Source organism: Falco peregrinus, chromosome 4, assembly GCF_023634155.1.
Source record: "Falco peregrinus isolate bFalPer1 chromosome 4, bFalPer1.pri, whole genome shotgun sequence".
NCBI lineage: Eukaryota > Metazoa > Chordata > Aves > Falconiformes > Falconidae > Falco > Falco peregrinus.
The window spans coordinates 119,928,572-119,944,069 of NC_073724.1; positions in this window are offsets into that span (position 1 = coordinate 119,928,572).

The window sequence follows — 15,498 nt, forward strand, 5'->3', positions numbered from 1 at the left end:
GTATGCAGCCATTCTTGGGCCTGTGTGTCCGATCCCTAGCTGTCACAGATACAAAATCCTGTAATCACAATTTTATCAGGCTCTGGTTTAGAAGCAGATGGGATTTTTGCTTCTATGTCCTTGGAATGATGTTTTGGAGCCTGATTGCTGCAATAGCTAGAAATCTCCTCCAGATTTCTTGTTGCATGTATTAATGGCCAGGATTTCTTGTTGCATATATTAATGGCCAATTTGTATCCATTTCTTCTTGAGTCACAATTAGTCTTAATCTAAAATTTTTCATTTGCCTTTCAGGCACTGACTCCCAAGTGTGCAAGTAGACAGATTTATCACTTCTTGGTCTGTTTTGCCAGACTAAGGCTAGCTAAGAAAGTTCTGCTAGTGGGAAGTAGAAAGCTTTTAAATCCATTTCTGAGAGGGGATGGATGCGGTGTGCAGCGGGTATGCTGTCATAGACCTGGCACTTCCCTCTGGTTTGGACATCTTCACAGGCTGACATGGGGGAGGAGATGCCTCTTCCCTGGTGTGCATGGGCAACCTTCCCCTGCCTGGTCTCTCCTCCCACTCCTCTGAGGATTCCCCTGGGGCTCTGCACGACATTCAAAGCTTGTGAGGAATGCACAACTCACCCCAAATAACAGAAAACACATAGCAGAGCAGCACAGGCATCTAGGGGCCCCATGCTGCTCCCACCCCCAACTGGGCAGGCGGTCTGAGTAGAGGGGAGTACATAATGAAAAGCATTTGCTGCAGCAGCTATCTATAGTCTTTTGTCTTTGGGATCGGGCAAGGGACAGGCGTGGCCCTGCCTGCCTGACCTCAGAGCTGACGTCAGAGAACCCCAAATGAATAACAGGGAGTGCTTCAGAGAGAGAACAGCCAGGCTACCCAGCATGGAAGGTGAGATGCCAGTACCACTAAATGAGAGAAGACATAAAATGGGAGGTATTGTTCGCACAGAAGGGTGCTCTGTATCCACAGTATCAAGACTCTAGCTTCAATTCAAGGTGGGCCAAAGAAGTCTGGGTCTTTCCATTGGCTGACTCAGTAACACAAAATCTGTGCTTCTGATCTACTTCAATCATTTTCCCTTACCTGTTCTGCTTTCTTAGCCACTTGGGTGTATGCTCAAGGTTATCAGTTGCAGCACAGGCTCTGTATCAGCTTGCACCTGGTTCTAGAAATGAGAAGAAGGTTACAGATCTGTGGTGTGCTAAACAGTAGGACTGTGTTAAAAACTGCTGACCAAAATATTACTGATATTGTCCCGTTGCTCCCAATCGCTGCAAGAACAGAGGCCAGATTCATCTGCCAGTCTAGGACAACGTGGTAAGAATTGGATCCAGGAGAACATATAGTATGAGTCTCAGATCTCAATCATTTTATTGTAATGTAATACCACAGTGAGGTCTCAGTGACAGGGCACGGCCTTGTCAGGCTAAGGCCAGTGCAGCAAAATGTAGAGATAAACAATGTAAGTTATCAGTCCAAGAAGCACAAAAAAGTCTTGAGTCTACAACCTAATTACTTGATAAAAGTACATCTGTGTCATCAAACAGGCTGTGATTAACAAAGCAAGTACAACCACAGAATCACAGAATGGTTTGGGTTGGAAGGGACCATCTAGTTCCAACCCCCAATCCATGGGCAGGGACACCTTCCACTAGACCCAGTTGCTTAAAGCACTGTCCAACCTGACTTTAAACACTTAGAATGCAATCACATGAACCAACTTCCTAGTCATTGTTAGGAACGTATACATCTCCAAAAAAAATCCATCACGGTGAAAGAAGATATTGTGATTTTCTTATTCTTTGGTGTTCAGTGGAATGTCTTCTTCCAAAAAAGTGATGGAAATGAAGTTTAGAAGATATCCTTGGATACTAATGGCAGTGATGTTGGAAGTGGAGAGAAGAAACAAGCATCCTGTGTCTTGTCACAGAAGTTACAAAGTGCAGGAAACAGTTGTGAGGACTTTTAAAAGATAAAAGAAGTAGTTTGTTTTATTGCCTTGTAGAGACTGTACGGTAGAGAAGAGGGAACTGAGGTAAGGATATGGCTTAAATACTAGCCTGGATAATAATATTTGCACCAGTACTACAATGGACTTTGATTTGTGAATCAACAGGGAGGGTGAAAAGAACCAGCTGGGGAGATGTGAGGACAAAGAATGTTTTTCTTTTGTTTTTGTTTTGCAGAGATCATGGACCAAAGGATCTTGGGGAATTGCCAGTGCACTGATACTTGTGGGATGAAAATGACGTGTCTTGTGAAATTGTTGGACACTTCATACAGTATCAGCCCTGGGCAAAATAGTGGAAGGGTTGACCACACATTGTAAGAGGAAGTGATGTTTGTCATTAACTATACAACCAATATACATTTCTAAGTAAGATAATTATACGTCTGGAATACCATCAGTGGAGATATGTTGATATCCTGGGAGGTTTGCTTCCCTGTTTTATTCCCATGTAATGCTGGGGTCTTTTAAAATCTCCTTGTTAATAATTCAGAACTTCATTAAATGATGTTGCCCATTCCATGTTAAAGGACAAGAGCTTGACCTTAGGCACTGCTATGACCAACTCTTTCTGAAAAACTACCAGAGCTTTTAAAAAAAAGTATTGAAGTCTTCTCCTTGCAGGAGGATGCTCATACACTTCACATCAAGTGATACCAACCCCCACTCTGCCTTTCATTTGTGTGGCGGGAGGCACTCTTCATCTCCTTACTCGCCACAGAGCTCCTGTACTACCTGCCACTTTCCCCATTTTAATTAACACGTTACCAAGTGTATCTGTTGCATTTACATTCAGTGATTCTCTACATTTTGTGAATAAACATGGACTGGGGTAAAGCACCCATGATACTTCTGATAAACTGGTATGTCCCTTTATGCTGTATTGCACACGTGTGTTAGTACTTCAAAGTACTTCAAAGGCCTTGTCACACTGTCTCAGTTTGCCTTTTCTCTTTGAACAGGTTACACTCCAATCTGAGTCATTGTCCAGTGTGGATTTTTTTCAAGAGGTACGAGCAAGATAGGAACCTTTAACTTCCACTGAGGGAAGTTTCAAAAGTAACATTTCTGCCTGTGTTTAGGGGCCTGTTGTATGGAGGTGCTGCTCCCCCAGCTGCTTAAACCAGAAGACTCAAGTCTCTCAGAGCTCCCTTTGTATTTTAGAGATAAAGACCCTGTCTTTTTCTTCTCTCCAAATGCAAAAATTGGCTGTTTCATGATTTCTTTGGTGACTTGAAAGCCTTCAAAAATCTGGCTCTTATATGGTTTCCTCCTCAAATCTGTCTCAATTGCCTGTCTGTAAAATGGGGATAAGACCAAACTTCATACCTCCAAGGGGGAAAGCATAAGGAAAAAAAGAAAAAAGGAATTTTAGTACATCAGAGATCGAGAAGGGATTTCTGTAAGGCATTTGTCAGTATTACTTGAAGAAGTACATGATTAAATACTGAGCAGTAATTCATCCACTTTTGACTTAAACTGTTGCTGTATTTTATAATGGATGATTGTAAGCCAGCAGGGTTGTTTCTAGGAGAGTCCCACAGAGCAGTTCATGGTTACAGATTGGCAGCTGTGTCCTGGAAAGCAGGAATTGAAGGCGTAATTGATTGCATTACATGACCAATAGAATATGAGTTCATTCTCTGATAAAATAGCTATGCCAAAAGGTATTTGGAAGAGTATATAAAAGGGACAATATAATTAGAATAGAGTAGAATAGCTCAGTTGGAAGGGACCTACAACAATCATCTAGTCCAACTGCAAAAAAGGATTAGTACTACATATGTATATTTTATTAGTATAATAATTACTGGCATAACATCTGTGTTCTGGGATCAGCATTTCAAACCCATTCTGGTTACAAGTTGAGTTCTGGTTTGAGGTCTCCGCTATATTCAGGGATTGAAGGCACAGGGTCTCTTCAGTTTTAAAATGGTTGTAAAATTAACCAGTATGGAACCACAACAGGACTTTCAGAAAATAATGTCCAATCTGTATTTAGACCATGAGTAAATTTTGTCAGGGTCCCAGGTATGTGATGCCTTCTGCGTTCTGCTGGCAGGTGACATTATTTCTTACCAATTTCCTGATGTTTCAATGAAATTGCCATGTTTGCCAGCATAGTGCTGCTTTCCCCAATTAGAATTCCCCATCCACATGATGTTAAAATCAGAATCACATCACCAATTTCTTCCTAGGAAGCTCAGATGAACAGGACTAGCAAAGGGAATGTATCTCTCCAGTGTCCCGACACCCAGTTCTGCAACTTCCCATTCTCTCAGCTTCACCCTGCTGTTTTCTCTGCTTGCAGGAACTCATAACCTAACACAGACATCTAGCCAGTCTTCAGGGAGTCTCTGGTCAATGAACTTGGCCTTGTTTATAGCATCTGAGCCACGATGTCATCACTTTGAGGCCCCACACAAAGATGGCAAGGAAGGAAACAATAGAAATTGTGCTGGCCCCTGCTTTCTTGTGGTGAGATCTGTGCTTGCCAGAAGCTTCTACCCTTTGTTCTGGGCTGGGAATGGGTTTCATAATGGAGAGGGAGGCACTTTCCGTTCTGAGGGGAGAAAGCAATACCAAGGAAGGTTTTAATTATCTCCCATCAGTGCAGAGCAGCTGTGCTGCTTGCAGTTGCAGGAGTTGGTGAGCAGTGCAGTCCCAGTCCAGTCTATTGCAGTGAGAATGACTGCAGGAATGGAGCATGTTCTCACCCCATGGGAAAGGGGTCCTTGTTGGATGACAAGACCAATTCTAAGTAAGATGCAGAATGGAGCTCTTCCCAAGAGGACAGGACTCCCTCTGCCAGTCTCAGAGCACTACAGTAAAGCAAACACCACTTAGAAATGGAATTGAAGCACAACAGGCTTTTCTCACCTTTGTCCCATCTCTCAGCTCTGCTTGAGGTGACATTGTACTGTGGAGAACGGCACTCCGGGCTTGTCTTTCTAACCTGTCCGAAGGACTAATGTAGAACTCAGGCTACTGCTGTCCATAACCTAGCAGGGAGTGTGGCAACCACATGGAAGATGTTCTTGTCTTCATTTTTATGCTTTGCAATCATGCTCTTTTCTTCCAGGGTAGCCTGGTACAGTCCAGCACTTTGGGGTCCTGGTGTGAAAATTATCTGCCCAGCATTTTTCAGATGCTTTGAGGGAGGGTTCTCATTTAGGTGCGATTCATATTTTTTTATTCCTCCTGTCTTCCTGATGCTAATTCTCCATCTTGTTACCCTTATCTGTTAATGGTTCACATTACCTTTGCTAGATCCTTTCTGTGCCTTGTTTTTGCTTTCATGTTGAAAGTATAAATCTAAATCCTGCATCCCTATTATAAGAGCTGCTAATTCCTTCCCTCCCCCTTCGTTCGATCAATGTTTCCTTCCATCTTTTCTGCTTACTCACCAGGTCATGTAGCTAATTTTAACATCGCCTTGCCTTCTGCTGCTGTTTCTGAAATGCCCTCTGTAAAAAATGCATCTGTCCCTGGCATCTTCATGGCCTCTCTATGTCCTGAGTCCTTCAGAGACTTTGATGCCTTTATTTGACATTTCTCAAGGTCAAAACTCCCCATGGATCATGTTGTTTGAATTGGGTCAGGCTGAGGGGGAAGAATGCTTTTCCATTGCTGCCTCTTCACCTACCCTGCTTCCTTTCCTCTCTTCCTCTTCAGAGCAGTGCTGTGTTCAGCTTTTCAGTGTTGCTGTCACTGGGTCCACCCTGCCAGCTTGTCTCTCTTCTTTCGATTTCTGGTATTTTCTCTTCTGCTCACATTCATCACTTGCTTTCCTCCACTGGCTAATTCTGTTCATGCTCTGTTGTCCTCTACCCTTGATTCATTTTCCCCTTCTCTTCCATTACAAGCTCAATCCTGAAAGTCCTCAGCCTTTACATACTCCTGGAGTCTCTTTCACCTGCTGCACTGGTGTTAGCAAACTCCCATAAACGGTCTGAATTCTGCCACTTCACTGCCTTTCCTCTCACTCTCATTTTGCCATCTTCCTAGTTTAAAATGGGAAGGTTCAAAGTTTTACTTAATCCCTTATCCTCAATTTCAGGTTCCTTTAGCCTCTTTTAGCTCATTCCTTAAACTCTTTCCTCCTGCTACTTTCAGTTCATTCTTTGTTAGAGCTCTCTGCTTCCTCCCACAGGAAAGGAACAAGAAGTAACCTTTTCTGTCTGCCTTGGTTTCATTCTTCTCTTTCTTCTTCCCATCACAAATGCAGAATTTTCTTACCTACTTTATTCTGTTACTGTAAGCCCAGGTAGCATGTTCTGAGGATTTCAAGTGCAGCATTTGAAAGAATTTATGTGGCTCTTTCATCGTTTACACGAGAAGGGAAGATGACATTTGTAGATGGCATTTTTACAACAAATAGTGAGTTTGCAGCACAGTGGGCTCTGGACTTCAGCCTCCAAGGCTACAAGATACAATGTGAGTGAGAACATAAAACCTGTGATGCACAAAATCACTCAAGCACGAAGCAAGTGCTGTGAGTTGTGTTAATTTTCTGTGACACTTAACACCTTGTATTTTGCTTCTTTGTTTGAGAAATAAAGAATCTATAGTAAGCATACCACAGAAGACCTGTAGTTATGTGTAATGTGAGGGATAATGTTTCTCAGAATTACAGGGTTCTAGAAGCTGCATATTGTTCGTTCAGTCACATGGCTGTGGCAGAGGATGCTAAAGCCACTGCACTTCCCAGTGTTTCTTAGGTGAGTGATGTTGGATATGTTGTCTGTGTGCAGATCTGGACACTGGGTGGAACAGACCTGGGAAAGTGCTAAGAAGAGTCTTTCACCGTTGACAGTAATTAAACCAGAAAATAACTATTCTTATTCTGTATTAGAACAGAATATTTCCACTTGGAAGGGGCCTACAACAATCATCTAGTCCAACTGCCTGACCACTTCAGGGCTGACCAAAAGTTAAAGCATTAAGGCATTAAGGGCATTGTACGAATGCCTCATAAACACTGACAGGAGTGGGGCATCAACCACCTCTTTGGTAAGCCTGTTCCAGTGTTGACCACCATTCCTATGAAGAAATGCTTCCTAATGTCCAGTCTAAACCTCCCCTGACACAGCTTTGAACCATTCCCACATGCCCAGTCCCTGGACACCAGGGGGAAGAATCGGCACCTCTGTCTCCACATTCCCTCCTCAGGAAGCTGTAAAGAGCAATGAAGTTGCCCCTGAGCCTCTTTTTCTCCAAACTAGACAAACCCAGAGTCCTTAGCTGTTCCTCATAGGACATTCCTTCCAGCCCCTTCATCAGCTTTGTTGCCCTCCTCTGTATGCATTCAAGTACCTTAATGTCCTTCTTAAATTGTGGGGCCCAGGACTGCACATTGTACTCAAGGTGAGGCCGCACCATCGCTAAATACAGTGGGACAACCCCCTCTCTTGGCCGACTGATTATGCTGTGTTTGATGCCCCCCAGGACGGAGGTTGCCCTCTCTGCTGGCAGGGCACACTGCTGCCTCATACTGAGCCTGCTGCCAGCCAGCACCCCCAGGTGCCTACCTGCAGGGCTGCTCTCAAGCCACTCCTCTCCCAGTTTGTACTTCTGCCTGGCATTACTCCACCCCAGGGGCAGACTACAGCTTTTGGTTTTGTTAAATTTCATGCCATTGATGATTGCCCAATGCTCCAGTCTACCTAGATCCCTCTGCAATTCCTTATGTCTCTCAAGAGAGTCAACAGCACCTCCCAGTTCAGAATCAGCAGACACACTAATGGTGCATTCCACTCCTGCGTACAGATCATAGGTAAAAATACTGAACAGACCTGGCCCTAGCATTAAGCCCTGAGGAACACCACTGGTGACTGATCACCAGCCAGATATAACCCTTTTCCCTACAGCCCTTTGAGTGCTGCCATTCAGCCGGTTCTCAACCCAGCACACCACGTACTTGCTCATCTCACAGTTGGACAACTTGGCCAGAAGGATACTGTGAAGGGCAGTATCAAAAGCCTTACTAAAATCCAGAAAAACTACATCCACCGCCTTTCCTTCATCCACTAGGTGGGCGACCTTATCATAGAAGGATATCAAATTAATTAGACAGGACTTTTGCTTTGTGAACCCATTATGACTGTGCCTGATAACTGCATTGTCCTTTAAACACCTTTCAATAGCACCCAGTATGATTTCTCCATAATTTTTCCACGTACTGAGGTTAGACTCACGGGTCTGTAGTTGCCTGGGTCTTTCCTCACATCCTTGTAAACTGGAATGACATTGGCTGACTTCTAGTCAGCAGGGAGCTCCCCAGACTCCCAAAGCCTTTGGTACATGATTGAGAGGGGTCCTGCTGTAACATCCACTACTCCTTCAGTACTCTGGGATGAATCTCATCAGGCCCCATGGATGTTCAGCTGATACAACTAGTCTACAGGTTCAGTGTCCATAAATGTAAAGTCAGGGTTCCCACAGTTGTGGTCCTCCAACTCAGAGGACCGGGGAGCCCAAGGTCTATCATAAGCATTAAAGGCTGAGGCAAAAAAAAAGCATTGAAAGCATTCCGTGAGTCCTCTTCCAGCATTAGAAGTAACTGGTGCAGCAAACATGCCCATTTAGAATAGGAAAGAAGAGTGCTTCAGTCTACTTTCAAACATCATTCAGACATGGAAGAAAGAAGCAGAGGATGCCAGGGCCAGATGAAATCAGGAAGCATCCAGCTTATATAGCATATTTCAGGAAGAAAAAGCATAAGCAAGATGTATCTCTTGGTGTCCAAGCCTGGAGAGAGATGCGTCACACAGAAACGTATCCCAAATGAACAGTGACAGCCATGCACTATTCTGCCCTCTTACTACCCACCCATTTTCTCAGCCATGCTCACATTAGATCAAAAGCCTCACAACTGTAACAGTGGCACATAATATTCAAGTCACTGCACAAGTCAGCCTTAATAAGAAGGAAAGCAGGAGATCTATAGTGCCCTGCCTCCTAGTAGGTCAATACCTGAATATGCAAAAATTAAAAATTAATCTTGCTCTGCAACATGCTGTCATCGTTTAACTCCACCTGACAACCAAGTACCATGCAGCCACTCGCTCTTTCCCCCCTCCCCCCGCAACAGTGGGATGGGGAGGATAATTGGGAAAAAGGTAAGACTTGTGGGCTGAGATAAGAACAATTTCACAATTGAAATAAAATAGTAATAATAATAACAATTGTAATGAGAAGAAGAGAGAAGGAGAGAGGAATAAAACCCAAAAAGGAAAAAAATAATAATAAAAAAAACCAAATAATGCACAATACAATTGCTACTGCTCACCCACCTGCTGGCCAGTGCCCAGCCAGTCCCTAAGCAGCAATTGCAATGCCCCAGCCAGCTCCCCCCAGGTTATAAAGTGAGCATGGTGCTCAATGGCATGGAATACCCCTTTGGGGTCAGCTGTCCTGGCTGTGTCCGCTCCCAGCTTCTTGTGCCCCTCCAGCCCTCTCGCTGGCAGGGCCTGAGAAACTGAAAAGTCCTTGACTTAGTATAAACATTACTTAGCAGCAGCTAAAACCGTCAGTGTGTTGTCAACTTTATGCTCATACTAAATCCAAAACACAGCACTGCACCAGCTACTGAGAAGAAAACTCCATCCCAGCTGAAACCAGGACACATGCAAACAGGCAACCTTGGGAGAGCTGCTGTTCTAAGAAAAAGACACACACAGTTAAGATTCACAGAGGTATTATAACAAGAGGAATTAGGTCACAAGAATAGAGAGAGAAACAAGGAGTGTTAGAGTCTCTTGCAAAGGGAAGGACTGTGGAGAAATAGAAGGTGGCTTGTTACAGGATTCTATGATGCAGCACAAAAACATCTGGACTTGCAATAGCAGAGCGCCCTACATTAACAGCAGGTATCATTCACTGGCCAGTGTGCATTTTTCTGTCTCTGGCAAATGGTTCTGTAAAATGCTGCAAAGAAACTACTGTAATACCTGCATCATCATCAGAGTTTAGCTAAGCATCCGTCAGTGATGATCAGGATATATACACAAAATTAAAGCTTGCCCTTCCTCTGCAGATTACCAGCTCAAAGCCTCCAGATCAAGAACAGACCCATTGGGCATTATACCTTTTGGACTGATATCTTCATTTATGGAGTATGCATTTCACATCCCTCTAGATACATGTGGTGAGCGTTTCTTTAACTGATAACAATAATAAAAGAAAACCTTTTAATGTGATAAAATTTATGCCCAAATCCTCAGTAATCTGGTTGTTTCAAAAATTAAGATAGAAAGAAACTATATTTAACTTTCTCATAAAAGCAAGAAAAGATGTTCTAACCTGTGTACAAAGGTTCTAGTGGCATTCTGGGGAAGTGTCATGATATGCTTCCTCTTTTCTCATGTTTTGCTAGGTATGTGCTGTTGAAGAGAGGACACTTGGCTAGATGCGTCTTTGGTCTAACACACCATAATTATTCTAATGTATATGTTATAATTCATACAATATATATTAGAACAATGTGTATGTGTATACATATATTTATAATTTATATATATAAACACACATACACACCACCACTCCATACACACCTCTTAGCTTTGACACTACTTTTTCTAAGTCAAGTATTTTTCTCTTTTGGATGCTGATAGGGAATATGACAGCTTTTTGGGGGGTATTGTTGGTTTGTTGGAGGGGGGTTTCCCTGCAATTTTAGAACTTAATAGACAGATATAAGAACTTGCAACACTCCAAGAATTTGCCAGCTCTCCCTTTTGTATTTCACCAACACACAAGCTCCTGAGAAACATTGTGAAGTTTTTCTTTTATAAAACATCACATCTTCCAGAAAAAAAAAACAAAACAGACGTCTGTATTGAATCACAGAGAGATTCTTAGTGTGTAAATATAGGCCTACACCGTTGAAATAATACTGATTTTTGAGGATGGTGGGGGAGAAAGAACCCCGGAAAGTTAATGTGCAACTACTTCTTGAACAAAATGTTTGTTTTAATGAAATCAGTGCAGCTTCACTGAGTTACACGTGCTATGGCAATACACTTCTGAAGAGTTAGAAATGATACTCAAACTGCCAGTGAAATGACAGGGATTACCATCTAACAAAGTAAAAAAAAATATCTGATTCCTCTACTGTTGTGACCGCTGCTTATATGATTTTACTTTGAATACTTTTTCAGGTTTGTAAGATGCATGATGAATACAGACTGCTTAAGTTGCTTAAGATCATATTTTGTCTTCACTAAAGAACCACAGAACAGCCTTGGTCAGGGCAAGCCCTGGTATGAATACAAGCTGGGGTATGAATGGATTGAAAACAGTCCTGCAAAGGAGGACTTGGTGATATTGCTAGCTGAAAAATTGGACATGAGCCAGCAATGTGTGCCTGCAGCCCAGAAAAGCAGTTGTATCCTGGCTGAGAATACAATATCCAGGTTGAGAAAGGTGATTCTCCCCCTCTATTCTGCGCTGGTGAGACCCCCACCTGGAACACTGCATCCAGTTCTGGGGTCCCTAGCACAAGACAGATATGGATCTGTTAGAGCGGGTCCAGAGGAGGCCACAAAGATGATTAGAGGGCTGGAGTACCTCTCCTGTGAAGAAACGCTGTGAGAGTTGGGGTCATTCAGCCTGAAGAAGGCTCCAAGTACCCTTATTGCAGACTTTCAGTACTTAAAGAGGGCTTACAAGAAAGATGGCGACAGACTTTTACCAAGGCCTGTAGTGACAGGACAAGGGGTTATAGTTTAAAGAAAAATACAGTAGATTTATATTAGACATAAGGCAGAAATTATTTACTATAAGGGTGGTGAGTCACTGGAGCAGGTTACCCTGAGAAACTTTGGACGCCCCATCCCTGGCACTGTTCAAGGCCAGGCTGAACAGGGCTTTGAGTGACCTGGCCTAGTGGAAGGTGTCCCTGGCAATGGCGGGGGGGGGGGGGGGAACTGGATGGTCTTTAAAGGCCTCTTCCCACCCAAACCATTCTGTGGTAAGCACAGAACCACAGAATCACAGAATGGTTCAGGTTGGAAGGGACCTTTGGAAGTCATCTTGTCCAAGCCCCATGCTCATGCAGGATCAGTGAACTGTAGATCTCCTCAGTTAGCTTTTTTTAAACTCATAAGTGCAAATCAATTTGGCCTGTTGATTTAAAAAAGCATTTGTTATTGCTAGACTGCTGTTTATTACCTGCTAATGTTTTCATCTTGCATCTCACACATACAAAAGAGAATTTTGACTGTCATCTAGCTGGACTTGTGCAAAGCATTTGACGCTGTCCTGCGCAACATCCTTGTCTCTAATTAGAGAGACATGGATTTGACAGATGGACCACTCAGTGGATAAGGAATTGGCTGGATGGTCGCACTCAAAGAGCTGCAGTCAACAGCTCGATGTCCAAGTGGAGACCAGTGACGAGTGGCATTCCTCAGGGGTCAGTGTTGGGACTGGCACTGTTTAACATCTTCGTTGGAGATATGGTCACTGGGATCGAGCGCACCCTCAGCAAGTTTGCTGACAACACCAAGCTGAGTGGTGCGGTTCACACACTGGAGGGAAGGGATGCCATCCAGAGGGATCTTGACAGGCTGGAGTGATGGGCCCGAGTGAACCTCATGAAGTTCACCAAGGCCAAGTGCGAGGTCCTGCACATGGGTTGGGGCAATCCCAAGCACAAACACAGGCTGGATGGAGAATGGATTGAGAGCAGCCCTGAGGAGAAGGACATCAGGGTGCTGGTGGATGAAAGGATGACATAGGGTCAACATGAACTGGCAATGTGCATTTGCAGCCCAGAAAGCCAACCATATCCTGGAATTATGTCACTTAAAAATTACCTATTTCCCCTTCCCAATTGCCTCATTTTCTATTTGCAGGATACAGATTTGACTTATGCCAGAAGCAGACCCCATAATCAAAGCTTTTTTTTGCAGGGGGGAACCCATGGTAACATAACACTGAATATTCTTATCCTTGAAAACCTCCAACCTTGTTGACCCTTCTGTTTAATTGTGTCTTGCAATTGTAAGATCTACAGTCTAATTGCATGTGTAACTGTGGGTTTTATCTTCAGAACAGTAGGATTCAAATTAATCTGGGATACAGCTACTAGCATTCATAAATCATAAAACCACAAAAAGAGTACTGTCAATCAGTCTGTCATCTTGTAAAACACATGCCATAGAACTTTCCTGAATTACCTTTTCCTTCACTTACTGACATACATTTCAGGGTGAAACCAAAAAAAGGAAAGCAAAACCACACACAAACATGCTTTGATTCAGCAGTCACTGATCAGCAGAAATTCACAACGTCATTAGTTAAGTTGTTCATATTGTTAATTACTTCGGGTGTTAAAAGTTTGTATCTTGCTTTTGAGCTGAATTGGCCTGTTTTATAAGATTGCATCCAGGACAGTGCATTCTGTTACAATCAAACTAACAGACCTGTAATTGTTCAAACTAATTTTTAAGAAATCTCTTCCTAAATAGAGGCATTGCATCAGATATTTACTAAATATTTCATCTCCAATGTGGTAGAATTGCTTAAAAGTTGCTTACATTATCAATCGCTGCACTATGAATGCCCATTCTTTCCATTCTGGGATGCAGAGGCAATGTAAGAACCAAATTAAAATTGAATTCTAATTGATTCCATCAGAGAAATTAACACTTCCATATCTTTATTACTACTAGCACCTGTGCTTTTGACATCATGCTTCTCAGGTGTAGAAATCAGCTGCTTTTCCACTTTCATAGATTCTAAGTTTATCTCTATTACCTTTTAAAAGTAGTTATTCGTACAGGGAAGTCTGGTGCCTTAGCCAATGAAAGCATGATATTGGGCCTCAGTTCAACAACAGCAACAACAAAACAAACAAAAAAACTGATTGAAATTTTAGACTGTTAAAACATTGAATGGGATTCAGAGTGCTGAAGTACTCTAACACCACATTAAAGAGTGCTGTAGCTTCAAAGGGAATACCAAGAGACACCTTAGCCAATGTGCCAAAATCCACCAAGAATGTGAAAACTTGCAGTGTTTGAGAGGGCAGTACTGCCTGTAAGATGGCTGTTGTAAGTGTTGCAGTGATCTTTCAGTTATTCTGTATGTGATATGAGGAGGAAGCTGGAAATCAAGAACACGTTGTATAGATAATGGGAATAATGGGATTTATGTGGGATGATGTTGTCTGCTAATGGTCCCAAGTAGAAACAGTTAGTGATTCCTGAGAGCACTCTTCATGCACAAGTAGCAGTTCAAGCTAGTATTACCAATTTGCATTGCTGCAGGGTGAAATGCAAAGGCTGCATATATTTGGAGTTTCAGATCAATCCAGATTGTGTATATCCTCTACTTTATATTGGGCCATCAGTTCAGGAAAACCATTTCTGTTTTGTTTGGTCAGTTGTCAGGGTCTGATACTCTCTGTCGAGGTTCTTTTAGAAATTCTGCATGAGGAGGGTTTAATGTTTGGTAGCAGATTTACTTATTTGAAGAAACATGGCATTACATGGGATTTAATTTAGTGTAGTGTTACAGCATTATACTGAAGTCACAACACAAGCATAATATAGGAATTGCAATATACAGTTGAATCTCAATACAAACATGATTTCCATTACCAGTCTCTATATGCTTACTGTCAAGATGCTGGTCATCCCCAGTTGGGGAAGGGATACATGGGTTGAAGCTAGCTCAAGCCCATTGCTCTCTTCAAAGTTCACTTTGTTGGGCTAAGCCATGCATATATTTAGCCCATGCTGGTCTGGCTAGCTCAGGAAGACGTTCACACCTGTGGATGGGAGCCACCTGAGGGTACCGAGGGAGCTGGTGGATGAGCTTGCCAAGCCAGCCTCCATCATTTATGAACAGTCCTGGCTAACTGGGGAGGTCCCAGCTGACTGGAGGTTAGCCAGTGTGACACCCATCTACAAGAAGGGCAGGAAAGAAGATGGGGGAAGCTACAGGCTTGTCAGCCTGACCTGGGTGCTGGGCCCTGGTGCGGCCGCCCCTCGAGCCCTGGGCTCAGCGTTGGGCCCCTCACCCCCAGACAGACCCGGAGGGGCTGGAGCGTGTCCAGAGCCAGGCAGGGGCTGGGGAAGGGGCTGGGGCACAGCTCTGGGGGGGGCGGGGGGAGCTGGGGGGGCTCAGCCCAGAGAGGAAGAGGCTGAGGAGAGGCCTTGCCACTCCCTACGACTACCAGACAGGAGGCTGTAGGCAGGTGGGGGTCGATCTCTTTTCCCAGGTAACAAGTGATAGAAGGAAAGGAAAGGGCCTCAGGTTGCACCAGGGGAGGTTTAGGTTGGATATTAGGAAAAATTTCTTCCCTGAAAGAGTTGTCAAGTATTGGAACTTGATAAATGACTGGCCTGGCAGATGAAGTCAAGCAGTGGATATTGTCTATGAGGACTTCAGTAAGGCCTTGACACTGTCTCCCATAAGATCTCAGTGATCTAGCTGTCAGTGAATGGGCTGGATGAGCAGACAGTGAG